The sequence below is a fragment of the Crinia signifera genome, chromosome 11 (assembly GCF_055691185.1).
Source record: "Crinia signifera chromosome 11, ASM5569118v1, whole genome shotgun sequence".
Lineage (NCBI taxonomy): Eukaryota > Metazoa > Chordata > Amphibia > Anura > Myobatrachidae > Crinia > Crinia signifera.
This window is the reverse complement of record NC_139227.1, coordinates 7,288,549-7,303,709: the sequence shown is the minus strand read 5'-3', so window position 1 is coordinate 7,303,709 and position 15,161 is coordinate 7,288,549. Positions and strand designations below refer to the sequence as shown.

At 47.8% G+C, this 15,161-nt stretch overlaps 1 long non-coding RNA gene across 1 annotated transcript; it reads right to left on the bottom strand.

Moving 5' to 3' along the window:
* Positions 1-14,078: 14,078 nt before the first annotated feature.
* On the bottom strand, positions 14,079-14,771 carry LOC146045959 (uncharacterized). Its single transcript, XR_014465697.1, has 3 exons — positions 14,663-14,771; positions 14,245-14,383; positions 14,079-14,160 (listed from the first exon to the last, which is right to left on the bottom strand). It is a non-coding gene; the product is annotated as an uncharacterized LOC146045959 (long non-coding RNA).
* Between the last annotated feature and the right edge of the window lie 390 nt (positions 14,772-15,161).

Here is a 15,161-nt window from a genome sequence, read left to right as displayed (position 1 = left end):
AGCCTGTTTTCTATTTAAACTGAAATTAAATCCAAGATGTGCCCCATATCCTTCCATTATTACACGTTTAATAGGCTTTCTGTGGTTTATTTTTCATTAAAATCTTTCTACTTCCTACCCAGTTGTGCTGCGGCGAATCAGGGATCGGACATAACCTCCCAGCAGGTGTGTAATTTCCCCCATCCAGGTGCCACCTTAAAGGCATTCTGTCCACATGCCATCGGGAGCGGGGAGATGGGCTATTTTCTATGTATTTTTTTATTTTCCATGTCATCAATTTGGCAATAAAATTAGTTTAGCAGAACATTAACCCTTTTCTTTACCATTATTTTGTAGAATGTGTTACTCTGGTGTCACAGAAGTGAATCAGAGATTTGTGGCTTATATCAGCCTGGCGAATGAATGTGGTGTTAGCATGTGCACATATTCCGACATAGGACTGAGACAATACTGTATAGTAGAATATAATGTCATTTATCTTATGAAGCTCTGTTTATAACACTGTTGCGTGCCGGTAACTATGTATTTAGGGAGAGAATACTGAAATATTGGGTGACATTCTATGGGATGAGATCTGGTTTTTTTGGCGTTAATTAGACCACAAAATGGCGATATCGCATTTTTCCCTGAAATCGCCAATTTAATGGGATGCGCTAAGGGGCTGAAATCGCATAATATGTGCGTTAAGGTATGCGGAACAAAAGTGCGAGATTATTTCGCATTTATATCGCATCCAGATGTTTTCGTATAGGAAAGTATACAAATCGCTTATTTAATGCAATGCGTTTTCGCAAATCGCACTTTTTAGGTGTCTAATTATCGCACTTATTTCAGACCAGGTTCTGTTTGGCGAATTTGCACAGAACTCATTTTGGTCAAGTGCACACATGGTTAATTTCAACACAGGTACCCTCATTTTCACTCACAAACACCCCTACATAAACCCCAACAGCATTTAGGACACCTGTGAGGGTTTGAAACATGGAGATTTTGCAGAGTGGTTTGGAGTTGATGATTTGTGATGTGGCCCATTTGGAGGAGCTGCGCAGGAGGGAGGAAGCTGCGCGCCAGATCCAGGTAGCCCCCCGACTACTGCGTACCCCACGTATGTATCGTGCTCGGCTCTACCTGGACTCCCTCTCGGATCAGCAGGTTGTGGGCAGGGGCGTAACTAGATATTCCTAGGCCCCATAGCAAAAGTTTTTAAGGGCCCCCTATTTAGCAACTGATGGTAATAAATGTATGTCATACCTCCCAACTGTCACGATTTTAGAGGGACAGTCCCGATTTTCGGGTCCTGTCCCGCTGTCCCACCCACGGCAGGCATTGTCCCGCTGCGGGGGGTGGCAGTTGGGAGACCCCCCAACCTAGTAGAATAGACGCTGTGCGCATGCGCACAGCGTCTATTCTCGTATGAAAATGAGGTCGCGGCTAATTAGCATAAGCCGCGCCCTCATTTGCATACACCCCGCCCCATTTTCGGGCACTCGCGCGGCTTTGCCGTGCGAGTGTCCCTATTTCTTCAGGTCAAAAGTTGGGAGGTATGGTATGTAAAACATATTACTTAGACAGTAAAGATGGGCCCCCTTCTGCTCTGGGCCCCATAGCAGCTGCACTCCTTGCACCTATGGTAGTTACGCCCCTGGTTGTGGGGATGTTTAGGCTGAACCGCATTAACCTGTTGGACTTATATGAGCAGGTGAGAGAGGATTTGGACCCTTTTGGGGAAGGCAACTATGCAGTGTCTGGGCTGCACAAATTAATGTGTGCCCTCTACTATTTGGCCACAGGCTCCACTCAGTCTGTGACCTCATGGACCTTGGGGGTATCACAGGCCACTTTCTCTAAGCATTTCACTCAAGTGTTACTTGCTTTAAAGAAGTTGTGGCGGACATACATCAGATTCCCCAGTTCTGAGCAGGAGTGGCAGGACCACAAGTTGGCTTTCTATAGACTCTCAGCATTCCCTCGCGTGCTGGGAGCTATAGACTGCACACACATTGGGATTAGGGCACCGCACGTGCGGGGACACGTCTACGTCAATAGGCGTGGGCGGCACTCCCTGAACGTGCAGGTTGTATCCAATGCAAATTTGAAAATCCTGAGTGTTGTTGCAGGCTTTCCGGGAAACTGCCATGACGCCTATATTCTGAGACACTCAGCCCTCTGGAACAGATTTACCAACCACCAAATGCCAGAGGGCTGGCTACTAGGTAAGTACCTTTTAACATAATACCCTGTCTGTCCCTAATTGTACCTGCTGCAATGTGTGTGTTTCCTCTTTCACAAGCATATTGCTCTTCTACCATTGTGTCCTGTTTGAAATCAACACATACATTACCATATAAGGCAATCACTTCCTATCTGTGTTTTAGGTGACTCAGGATATGGTTGTGTTTCCTGGCTCATGACACCTTTGCGCTCCCCAGAGGGCCCTGCACAGCACCGGTATAATGAAGCCCACATTGCAACCCGCAATGTGGTGGAGCGCACATTTGGCGTCTTGAAGAGTCGCTTCCGGTGTTTGGACAGGTCGTCGGGTACACTGCTTTACCACCCTGGCAAAGTAGTCATGATTATCCAGGCTTGCTGCATGCTGCACAACATAGCCCTGTCTCAACCTGCCTATGTGGAGGAGGAGCATGCAGCAGTCGTTGAAGAAGCCCAACCTACCACACCTCCGGTAGTGAGGGGTACGCAGAGGGGGAATCTGGTGCGCACACACATCATCAGCCGATACTTTTCTGGTAAGCACATGTGCCCTGTACTGCAAAATGTACCTGTGCTGTAAGTGTACTCATTAACTAATGTGTGACCAATACCATCTGCTTCCACCTCTGACATGTGGCCCTCCTGCAGCTGGTGTGGGGTATGATCAAGGTCTTGGCTGTAGGATGGGGATGCCAGCGGATCCTCCACCTCCTCCTGCTGGGGCTGGACGCCCAGGGCCTGGTGTGAGGCTGCCCTTGCTGTGGCCATGCTGCCTGCCACACTGCTGCCTCTCACACTTGTCTGGCTGCTGCCACTGGTCCCTCTGCCACTGGTCCCTCTGCCACTCCTCACTCTGCCACCAACACCTGTTCCTGAACGCACACTGCCACTGCTCCTCTCCATGCTCCTTACTTCCTATCAAAGAGTGAAATGGCGCCAATGACCCTTTATATAGGGGGTGTGATGCATAATGGAGGGGACACAGGTGGGCCAATAGGTTGGGGGGTTCTTACTCATGCGGAGACAGTTTTGTATATCGCACTCCGGTTGGTCCCAAAATCGCACATGACCGGCGGAAGAATTCGCACTATTTTGTTACTTAAAAGCGCACCACTTCGCCGCAAATCGCACCTATTCGCACTTTTCAGCCTCCAAAACGCATCACATTAAATATGCGAATTATGACTGAAAAGTGCGATTTGTAAAAGTGCGATTTGCGGCGATGTGGTGCGCTAAAAAAACATGCGCATTTATGTGCAAGCATAGAATGTCACCCATTATCTTTTTGTAGAGTATTCAATATCCAATAGCCCCATGACATAAGGATTTATTTGGTTATTCAGTCCTGGTCACTGGTAAATTACAGAGGTATACGTTGTCCAGCCAAAGTGAAATCTCGCCCCGTGCAAGCCTGCAAATTGGTTAGCACGGCTTACACAAATTATCTGGATCGGTGATTAGCTTCAAATCCATTCGCAATCCGCTCCCCATCAAATTATTTTTCCACTGTGTGCAGTGTGTGCGTAGCCCAGGACTTATTCAGCGGCTGTGATAGAATCAGGCTGTTCGGGGCGGAGCTGACATCACATGACTTCCCCTCACACACCTGGCCACGCCTGCGTATTACCTGACACTCCCAGATAACAGCCACTCACCATGTAATGATTCCCCACTGTGTGCAGTGTGTGCGTAGCCCAGGACTTACTCAGCGGCTGTGATAGAATCAGGCTGTTCGGGGCGGAGCTGACATCACATGACTTCCCCTCACACACCTGGCCACGCCTGCATTATCCCTGACACTCCCAGATAACAGCCGCTCACCATGTAATGATTCCCCGGTGTGTGCAGTGTGTGCGTAGCCCAGGACTTACTCAGCGGCTGTGATAGAATCAGGCTGATCGGGGGCGGAGCTGATGTCACATGACTTCCCCTCACACACCTGGCCATGCCTGCATTATCCCTGACACTCCCAGATAACAGCCGCTCACCATGTAATGATTCCCCGGTGTGTGCAGTGTGTGTGTAGCCCAGGACTTACTCAGAGGCTGTGATAGAATCAGGCTGATCGGGGGCGGAGCTGACATCACATGACTTCCCCTCATACACCTGGCCACACCTGCGTATTACCTGACACTCCCAGATAACAGCCGCTCCCCATGTAATGATTCCCCAGTGTGTGCAGTCTGTGTGTAGCCCAGGACTTACTCAGCTGCTGTGATATAATCAGGCTGATCGGGGGCGGAGCTGACGTCACATGACTTCCCCTCATACACCTGGCCACACCTGCGTATTACCTGACACTCCCAGATAACAGCCGCTCCCCATGTAATGATTCCCCAGTGTGTGCAGTCTGTGTGTAGCCCAGGACTTACTCAGCGGCTGTGATAGAATCAGGCTGATCAGGGGCGGAGCTGACGTCACATGACTTCCCCTCACACCTGGCCACGCCTGCGTGTTCCCTGACACTCCCAGATAACAGCCGCTCCCCATGTAATGATTCCCCAGTGTGTGCAGTGTGTGCGTAGCCCAGGACTTACTCAGCGGCTGTGATAGAATCAGGCTGATCGGGGGCAGAGCTGATGTCACATGACTTTCCCTCATACACCTGGCCACACCTGCATTATCCCTCACACTCCCAGATAACAGCCGCTCACCATGTAATGATTCCCCAGTGTGTGCAGTCTGTGTGTAGCCCAGGACTTACTTAGAGGCTGTGATAGAATCAGGCTGATCGGGGGCGGAGCTGATGTCACATGACTTCCCCTCACACATCTGGCCACACCTGCATTATCCCTGACACTCCCAGATAACAGCCGCTCACCATGTAATGATTCCCCAAAGTGTGCAGTGTGTGTGTAGCCCAGGACTTACTCAGAGGCTGTGATAGAATCAGGCTGATCGGGGGCGGAGCTGACATCACATGACTTCCCCTCATACACCTGGCCACGCCTGCGTGTTCCCTGACACTCCCAGATAACAGCCGCTCCCCATGTAATGATTCCCCAGTGTGTGCGTAGCCCAGGACTTACTCAGTGGCTGTGATAGAATCAGGCTGATCGGGGGCAGAGCTGATGTCACATGACTTTCCCTCATACACCTGGCCACACCTGCATTATCCCTCACACTCCCAGATAACAGCCGCTCACCATGTAATGATTCCCCAGTGTGTGCAGTCTGTGTGTAGCCCAGGACTTACTCAGAGGCTGTGATAGAATCAGGCTGATCGGGGGCTGAGCTGACATCACATGACTTCCCCTCACACACCTGGCCACACCTGCGTATTACCTGACACTCCCAGATAACAGCCGCTCACCATGTAATGTTTCCGCAGTGTGTGGGTAGCCCAGGACTTATTCAGCAGCTGTGATAGAATCAGGCTGATCTGGGGCGGAGCTGACATCACATGACTTCCCCTCACACACCAGGCCACACCTGCGTATTACCTGACACTCCCAGATAACAGCCGCTCACCATGTAATGATTCCCCAGTGTGTGCAGTCTGTGTGTAGCCCAGGACTTATTCAGTGGCTGAGAGAGAAACAGGCTGATCGGGGCCGGAGCTGACATCACATGACTTCCCCTCACACACCTGGCCACGCCTACGTATTACCTGACACTCCCAGATAACAGCTGCTCACCATGTAATGATTCCCCAGTGTGTGCAGTATGTACGTAACCCAGGACTTACTCAGCGGCTGTGATAGAATCAGGCTGATCGGGGGCGGAGCTGACATCACATGACTTCCTCTCACACACCTGGCCACGTCTGCGTATTCCCAGACACTCCCAGATAACAGCCGCTCACCATGTAATGATTCCCCAGTGTGTGCAGTCTGTGTGTGGCCCAGGACTTACTCAGCGGCTGTGATAGAATCAGGCTGATCGGGGGCGGAGCTGACATCACATGACTTCCCCTCACACACCTGGCCACGCCTGCGTATTACCTGACACTCCCAGATAACAGCCGCTCACCATGTAATGACTCCCCAGTGTGTGCAGTCTGTGTGTGGCCCAGGACTTACTCAGCGGCTGTGATAGGATCAGGCTGATCGGGGGCGGAGCTGATGTCACATGACTTCCCCTCACACACCTGGCCACACCTGTGTATTACCTGACACTCCCAGATAACAGCCGCTCACCATGTAATGATTCCCCAGTGTGTACAGTGTGTGCGCAGCCCAGGACTTACTCAGCACCTGTGATAGAATCAGGCTGATCGGGGGCGGAGCTGACATCACATGACTTCCCCTCACACACCTGGCCACGCCTGCATATTACCTGACACTCCCAGATAACAGCCGCTCACCATGTAATGATTCCCCAGTGTGTGCAGTGTGTGCGCAGCCCAGGACTTACTCAGCACCTGTGATAGAATCAGGCTGATCGGGGGCGGAGCTGACATCACATGACTTCCCCTCACACACCTGGCCACGCCTGCGTATTCCCTGACACTCCCAGATAACAGCCGCTCACCATGTAATGATTCCCCAGTGTGTGCAGTGTGTGCGTAACCCAGGACTTACTCAGCGGCTGTGATAGAATCAGGCTGATCGGGGGCGGAGCTGATGTCACATGACTTCCATTCAACTCCTGGGCACGCCTAAGTTTTCCCTGAGTTCCTTTAGGCATCTCGATATATAGTATATGACATTATTTTAGAGGAACTTTTGAACCTACAGATGGAGGATCTCTCAATGGAGCTGCGCCTGGTGATAGCATCGCCAATCGATGCTGTGCGCCATCCAAAAGAAGGGGGCTCACGAGATGCTCGCGCTCTCCATCCTGTTGGAGCCCGCCGCCGCCCTCCGCTGGGTTCCCCGATGCTCCTCCATCACCTCCGCAGCCCCCACTCACTGTTCCCATATCCCTGAAGCGGAGACGAGCAGGGAAGCCGCCCTCCACAGCCACACTTGCGCGTCCCCATCAGTTGAAGATGCTGTCTGTCCGCCTGCACCAGCTCAGGACATCTGGCTATCCTGCAGGCTGGCTGACAGGTACTCCATCTGGAAATAAAGGGAAAAAAATCCAAAAAATCTTAAGCGCTCTTTTCCCTCAGCTGCTGTTTTTACCAAGTGCGGCTCATTCCAAAACCATCCAAAAATTACCAGAAATATGGAATACTGGAATACTGATTAGTAGTATCATATTGAACTGTGCAGTCAAGAGACTTTTCATTATAACAGCAGGAGCCACTAGCCAGTGCTGGGAGAGACGGGACCGTGACGGCACCGGGCACGGCAGGCAGGTACCGGCAGAGACAGCAGCGGGGGGGGGGGGGGGCAAAAATTTGTGGCGGGGGGGCGCAAAATTTCAGTTACGCCACTGCCATACAATAATGTTCTTGTTCATGCATTAGTGGGTGATTCTGATTGATTCTCTAAGAAGCGAAAATTGCTTAGCGAGCCATGTAACGCCACCCGACGCTAGAACGAATGCCCGCCTCCCCATTGCCATTTCCTCTCGCAACCATGTGAGGGGATGTGTAGCGAAAACGCATGCCGCCATTGCAGGAGATATCACCGTGGTCGCCGACCCTGCAATGCTTTCTCCGGCCTTCGCAAATATAAGTCATATGACTTATGTTTGCCGGCACCGGGACTAAGACATGGTGGGCGGCTGATGTCATGTACCCATGGCAACTCCCAGCATTTTCATGGGGAAGCACATAAAAAGCTGGGCGTGCCCATGGCCCAGCGCTACCACCACCCTGTCCCTTCCTCCCCGCTGCGAATGTGAGTAACAAGTGAGGGTACTTGTGTAGTGTCACGGCGGCACACTACACTACCGTGTCAGCATAGCCCAACAGCAGCCCTGAGTAGTCAGCGTAGTGTCCCAGTGGCAGCCCTGCGTAGTCAGCATAGTGTCCCAGCAACAGCCCTGGAGAGTCAGCGTAGTGGCCCAGCAGCAGCCCTGCGTAGTCAGCGTAGTGTCCCAGCAACCGCCCTGGAGAGTCAGCATAGTGTCGCAGCGGCAGCCCTGGATAGTCAGCATAGTGTCCCAGCGGCAGCCTTGCATAGTCAGCATAGTGTCCCAGTGGCAGCCTTGCATAGTTAGCATAGTGTCCCAGCTGCAGCCCTGCATAGTCAGCATAGTGTCCCAGCGGCAGCCTTGCGTAGTCAGCATAGTGTCCCAGTGGCAGCCTAGCATAGTTAGCGTAGTGTCCCAGCGGCAGCCTAGCGTAGTTAGCGTAGTGTCCCAGCAGCAGCCTAGCGTAGTTAGCGTAGTGTCCCAGCGGCAGCCTAGCGTAGTTAGCGTAGTGTCCCAGCAGCAGCCTAGCATAGTTAGCGTAGTGTCCCAGCGGCAGCCTAGCGTAGTTAGCGTAGTGTCCCAGCAGCAGCCCTGCGTAGTTAGCATAGTGTCCCAGCGGCAGCCTAGCGTAGTTAGTGTAGTGTCCCAGCGGCAGCCTAGCGTAGTTAGCGTAGTGTCCCAGCAGCAGCCCTGCGTAGTTAGCATAGTGTCCCAGCGGCAGCCTTGCGTAGTCAGCGTAGTGTCCCCGCGGCAGCCTAGCGTAGTCAGCGTAGTGTCCCAGTCAGGCAGCGTAGTCACAGTACTGTCCTCGCGAGCTGCAGCTCTGTCTCCAGCGTCCCTGGCAATCCTAGTGATCGCCCCTCACAGAGTGCCGGTAACCACCAGATCCCCTCACTTTATTAAATCAACTCCACACCAATGTGGATAGTGGGGGTATGAACAGGTCGGGAGGACGCGTACCGCGTCCCCTCGCCACGCTTCGGGCTGACGTGGATAGTGGAGTGTTTCAGGAGCACATTCACACCTGTCATGTCAGGAAGGTTAAAAATGGTCAATGGTTCCCACACAATGTAATAAGCGCTGACTCAACACTGACTGACTGCGTAAGCTCCGGTTACGTACACACAGTCACAGACACAAGCTGACTACGCTGGCTATGCTGGCTGCTGGAACACAACGCTGATGCTAACAGGGATGCTGACTACACTGGCTGTGATGCTGAAAGGGACACTACGCTGACTACGTAAGTGCCGCCGTGAAACTACAACTTGCTGCAACAATGCGCAAACCTCAACCGTCGGGGCAGGGGCTGCATTCGGATCACTACTAGTGATCCAGAATCGTCCCCTTAGTGCAAAGTGTGTTCCACCCACACTATTCCCACCACCCTCACAGTTTACATATAGTCCCATCCCTAGACTTGAAATAGAACAATGGCATAAAATAGACAGCAGCATAAAATGCACAGATCTTCACCAGCGCGCACAAAGCACCTATTGGAGAAAAGCGCTATGGGCATAAATGTATTATTGTTTCCTTTAAATACCTGTTTTACTGTCTCCAGGTTTTAAAACCAGCCACAAAGTAGCCATCCCAGTGGGGAGTCTGAGGATGGGTCCCTTCACTATACCGCAGCCCAGATTTGCCTATCCGCAGGCCAATACTTACAGTCCCCACCTCAGAGGAAACTTCTGGGGATAGAAAATATTTTTGCCTTGTGATCAGGAAATTTTTATTAAGCCTAAATTTGCTATACCCCATTTGGGAGAATTGTGTGCACCTGCACAGCAACTGACAGTAATGTCCTCATACACTCATAGTGCAATCTGGGCCTTTTTTACTTGACTTCCACATATTGGGTTTATAAATCTACTGAAAAGCGTCAAGTCCTATATCATTAACTTACGATATAGTTCAGATTTGGGGTCCCGTGTAAATCAGATTAGATCTGTGGATTGTCCTTGATGCATAAGTGCATACATTGTAACATTGTAACATACACAGTAACATAGTAATTAAGTTTGAAAAAAAGACGTTAGTCCATCGAGTTCAACCCATTTGTCTTGTAACTACTGACTTGAATAAGTTATTTATAGGATTCCTTTAGTAGACAAGAATTTATCCAGTTTTGATGTAAATTCATTAACAGTAGTTGCTGTAATCACCCCACCGGCAATGAGTTCCAGAATGTTACTGCTCTAATGGTGAAGAATCCTCTTCTTAATTCAGTACGGAATCTCTTTTCCTCGAGCCTCAGTAGATGCCCACGTGTCCTAAGTATAGGCCTGTTAGTGACCAATCATCTCCCAGTTCCATATGATTCCCAATCCTGTATTTGAACATACTAATCATATCACCTCTCAGCGCCCGTTTCTCCAGTGAAAACATATTCAGCCTGGTATAACCTATCTTTGTATTCTAGTGATTCAAGACCTTTTACTAGCTTAGTCGCCCTTCTCTGTACCTGTTCCAATTCATTTAGTGCAGTGAGCCACCGAGCCTGAAGCGTGGCGAGCGTACGCAGATTACTTTACATGTATTCCGCGTCCCCTCGCGGGGCACGCTGCGCTTGCCACGCTTCGGGCTCGGTGGCTCGCTGCACTCGCCACACTATATAAAATCAACTCCACGCCGACGTGGATAGTGGGAGTATAAAAAGGTCGGAGGACGCGTTCCGCCGTCGCTCGCCACGCTTCGGGTGACATGGAGAGTGGTGGTGTTTTAGGTGTTTTACCATATTAACTACTGAGATCGCATCTAACATCTCATGCGATGCGATGTGTGATGCGATTTCACTACGTTAGCATATGTAGGAAATCTGGGCGCCCTGCTAGGAAACAAGTACCCAATTTTCTTTCTCACTTTCATTTGTGTCATCCACAAATATCACAATCTTAAGCTGGCCATACATCAGAAAGATATTGTACCCAATCATACAATCTCAATTGATTGTAAGATGGATTGTATGCAGATTGTGTGCACATCTTGTGTACACAATCATACAATCAATCATAAGATGGATTGTATGACTGATTGTATGATGGATTGTATGCAGATTGTGTGCACATCTTGTGTACAAAATCATGCAGCAGATGGATTGTATGACTGATTGTATGATGGATTGTGTGTAGATTGTGTGTCCAAAAACCACCAAGGACTGCTGGGGATTTCAAGGGAAATTGTACACAATCATGAGTACAATCGATCTTAAGATCGATCTTTCTGATGTATGGCCAGCTTTACTAACTAATATCACAATCTTACTCACCTATATCATTATTAAACATGGTGGGTCCCAATATTGAAAATTGTGGGACTCCACTTTGGACCTTACCCCAGCTGGAATATATGCCATTTACCACCACTATATGTCCCCAGTTGTGCAACTAGTTTCTAATCCAATTACAAATTTGATCACCTAACCCTAAATTCCCTAGTATCATTAATAACCTTTTGTGAGGCACCGTGTCAAAAGCTTTAGCGAAATCAAGAAGTATTACATCAACAGATTGATTAAAAAGAAAAGTTAAAAATAAGTTTACCCCCTTACTGACTTCCTCATAGAAGCTAATTAAATTATTCTGACATGATGAATTTTGGAGGAACCCATGCTGAGCCTTACTTATCACTTTCTCCTGTTTTAAGAAATTTTGGATACTATCTCTTATTATTCCTTCTAATATTTTGCTCACAATGGATGCAAGGCTGACCGGTCTATAATTTTCAGGGTTAGTTTTGCTACCTTTCTTCCATATTGGTACTACGCTAGCTATGCGCCAGTCCCTTGGTACCGTCCCCGAGTTTATTGATTCCTCGAATATTAGATATAATGGTAGTGCTATGACAGAATTCAATTCTTTTAGTATCCTAGGGTGTATTTCATCCGGGCTGGGAGATTTGTTACTATTTAGGTTCTGTAATCTATTTTAGACTATTTCCTCACTCAAACATACAGTTTGGGAATAATCTGGAGCTGAGCATTTAATCTGTGGGAGATCCCTTGTAAATTCACTCAATATTTCCACTTTCTCTTTTCCTTCTATTACCAGTGGGCCAATATTTTCCTTCCCCTTTCTGCTGCATTTATTCATTCTGTCTCTAATTTAGCCACCTTGATTGTATTTTAACATTTCTTATTACATTACTTATATGCGGCCTTTTTGTAGCCATTTCTAATTTGACTATGCCGTTGAGCCATATTGGTTTACTTTTGACATTTGTTCTTTTATTTACATATTTTAGTAGTATCCATACCTCTAACAATTCCTTCCAGTTTATATACTTTAAGGACTCCTCAAAGATACCGAAGTTTGCCCTTGCCCATGGCTCCATGTCGTCGTCCCCCCCCCCCCCCCCCCCCCCCCCCGATTTCCTCTGCTTGAAAATTCGGTCCAGGCTGACATTTCTTGACAAACAGTGGAAAGATCAATCGATGATGAGCGACTGCATGCGAGTGTATGCGTAAGAATACTCATTCTCTCGCATGCTGGTGCGGAGATTGCCCTGGGGGCGGGGGGGGGCGTGCCTTCAGCAGGGCTGCGTTTACCAGCCCACTAGGCAGTGAATATATGGTTTGAATCAGGACCTATGTAAATGAGGGTGTGGCATATGCAGATGAGGCACCATTGGGTCATGCCCCATTTTCCACCCTCTGTACAGATGCTGTGTACATGCGTACAGCGTCTATTCTGTCAGGCTCCCAACTGGCGCCCCACCCCCTCGCCACAGGAGAATGCCGGCCCTGGGCGGGGGGCAGGATCGTCAAAAAAAAACGGAACAGTTAGGAGGGGTTATGATAATGAAGCAATGTTCTATACCTTGATAAAGGTCACAGGGATCGAAACGTGTTGATCTTGCCAGAAGAGAGTGAACAGCCACACTTCATTGTTCTGTATGTATCGATTTTACTCATTTTTAGAAGAATTTTTATTGTTTGTTTTTGTAAAGAAGCTTTTTGAATTGGAGTTGTGAGGTCTTTTGTCCTCAAAATCCATTTTATGGGACTTGTATAAAGAATTTTTTGGGATTAAAACTTTGTGATACCATCTTTTACATTTGCCTCTGGGCTCTATTTTTCTGTTATACCTACAAACAAGTTCACCGGAAAAGAAACCGCTATGAGCGTGTTCCCCCATTAATAGGGGTGAGTAAGGTACGCCTCTAAAATTTGGGATTAAAACTGGTGTTCTATTATCAATCGATATATCCAGTTTCATCTTGAAATATATCTCTTGTTTTATGGAAACCATATTCGGGGAGCCCAAGGCCTAAATGTCATACACCGGATCCATCCAGCCACACCACTCACTGCACTAGGGCAGAATCTACATAAAGAAACCTTTACAGGCTTGAAATCACCCTTTTACACCGTGAGTAAGGGTACGCCCTTTCTTTCCTTTCTGCTTAAGAAAAAGAAACCTTGATATGTGTTTCCTTCTTCTCTTATTAGTAAGTGAGGTACGCTGGCACTAGCTGGTTGTTCCTATACAACCCCCTCACACACTCGTTATTTAATTAAAATAAGCACTTAAAGCAAGTTTGGAATCTCAGACACCCTTCATTTATATCTTTTTGAGCACGTGAGGAATTTCCCACACTTCTTCCCGAAATATCTTGGACCCACACAAGACATACGATGCGTTGCACCAGGGAGAAACCTATGTAAAGAAACCTTTATAGGTTTGAAACCATCCAATCACATCGTGAGTAGGGGTACGCCCTCCTTTCTTCAACTATAAAGAAACCTTTACATGTGTTCTCCCTCACTTTAAACACGTAAGTGAGGTACGCCGTCACTGTTCTATTATCTATGTTCAGCCACCTCACTCACTCACTATTGCTAATTAAAGGAATGTTTATAAACGAAGTAGAAATCTAAGACATTTCCTAATTATTTTTTTGAGCACAAGTGTGAAATACTCAACATCGGATTGAAAAATCAGAAAAATTCCCACAAGACGCCCCAAAGATACCTTGATGAGAGGAACATCCCCACGATACTACGTGAGTCTGGGTACGCTTGTGGAACCTAAAAACCTATTTCACCATCACCATAGGAATGGTTTATAATAAATAACACACAAAATTTTTTTTTATATATATTCATTTATTATTTTTGTGTTCTTTTTCATTTGAATACTTGGTTGGATCCGGTTATCCACATCAACGTGAGAATTATTGCTGTGACATCTAAGGAGAAGCCTGTAACACACAAAAAGAAATTGAGTACATTATTGCGCCATTTTTTCTATCTCCCCATACTGTGTTTTGTTAAATGTTATATACCTATTCTATTATTCCAGCACATCCACGTCTCCTGATTGGCTCCAACGCCTTCTCTTTGCCTCCAGCAGTGTCTCCATCGCTACTTTCAGGTGTATCCATAAGAATGATGGGAGATTATACACATTTCAGTGTCACTTTCCTATAACGGTAAGAAAAGGAAAATGCACTTTGGAAAAACCTTTATATGCAAGGAAAAAATGATTCCCCGACAAGCTCATATCAGTCACAAACCTCACATCTGACAAGTCAAAAAAAGAGTAACATTCCCTCTGTAAATGGTGATGGTCTGTCTCCTAAAATCACCTATTTCCATACAATTGCTTGTTTAACTTTGTCAGGCCTCTAGCCAGGAGCAGTTTATAGTCTCCTAACTCTCTATTTCCCACTGTCGGTTCCCCCCCGAGACAAGAAGCTATACCCGCTCCGAGGCATCTCTTCAAATCTGACAGATGCAATTAGCAAGTCAATGTGGGGGGGGGGGGGGCTGTTGTCAGTCTTCAAGCTGCACATGCACAGTTCATTGTGAGTCAGTTCACACGGCAAGTGTGTGTTAATTGTGACAGCATAAACACCTCTGACTGTAAAGGACAGTGGGAAGTGTTACTAAAAAGTGACAATGGGAACGTACTGTATTTATAATGTTGAACATAATTAGTAATAGTGAGATCATTACTGTGCAGTTTAATGACTAGTGGTTGATCATTTAGAAATTCTACGTTTCAAAAAGATAAATACCATCTAATGTTTGTTATGTTCCCAATCCCTGCTTGGTGGGCCCATATATGTGTCTTACCTATAGGACCCTCTGCGTGGACTGAGGCCAACAACCTCTCAGCAGGATTTGACCACGGAACACGACTTCTAAGGATCCCTTCTTCGTTTGAACATTATACTTGCAATGAGCTATTGTTGCACTT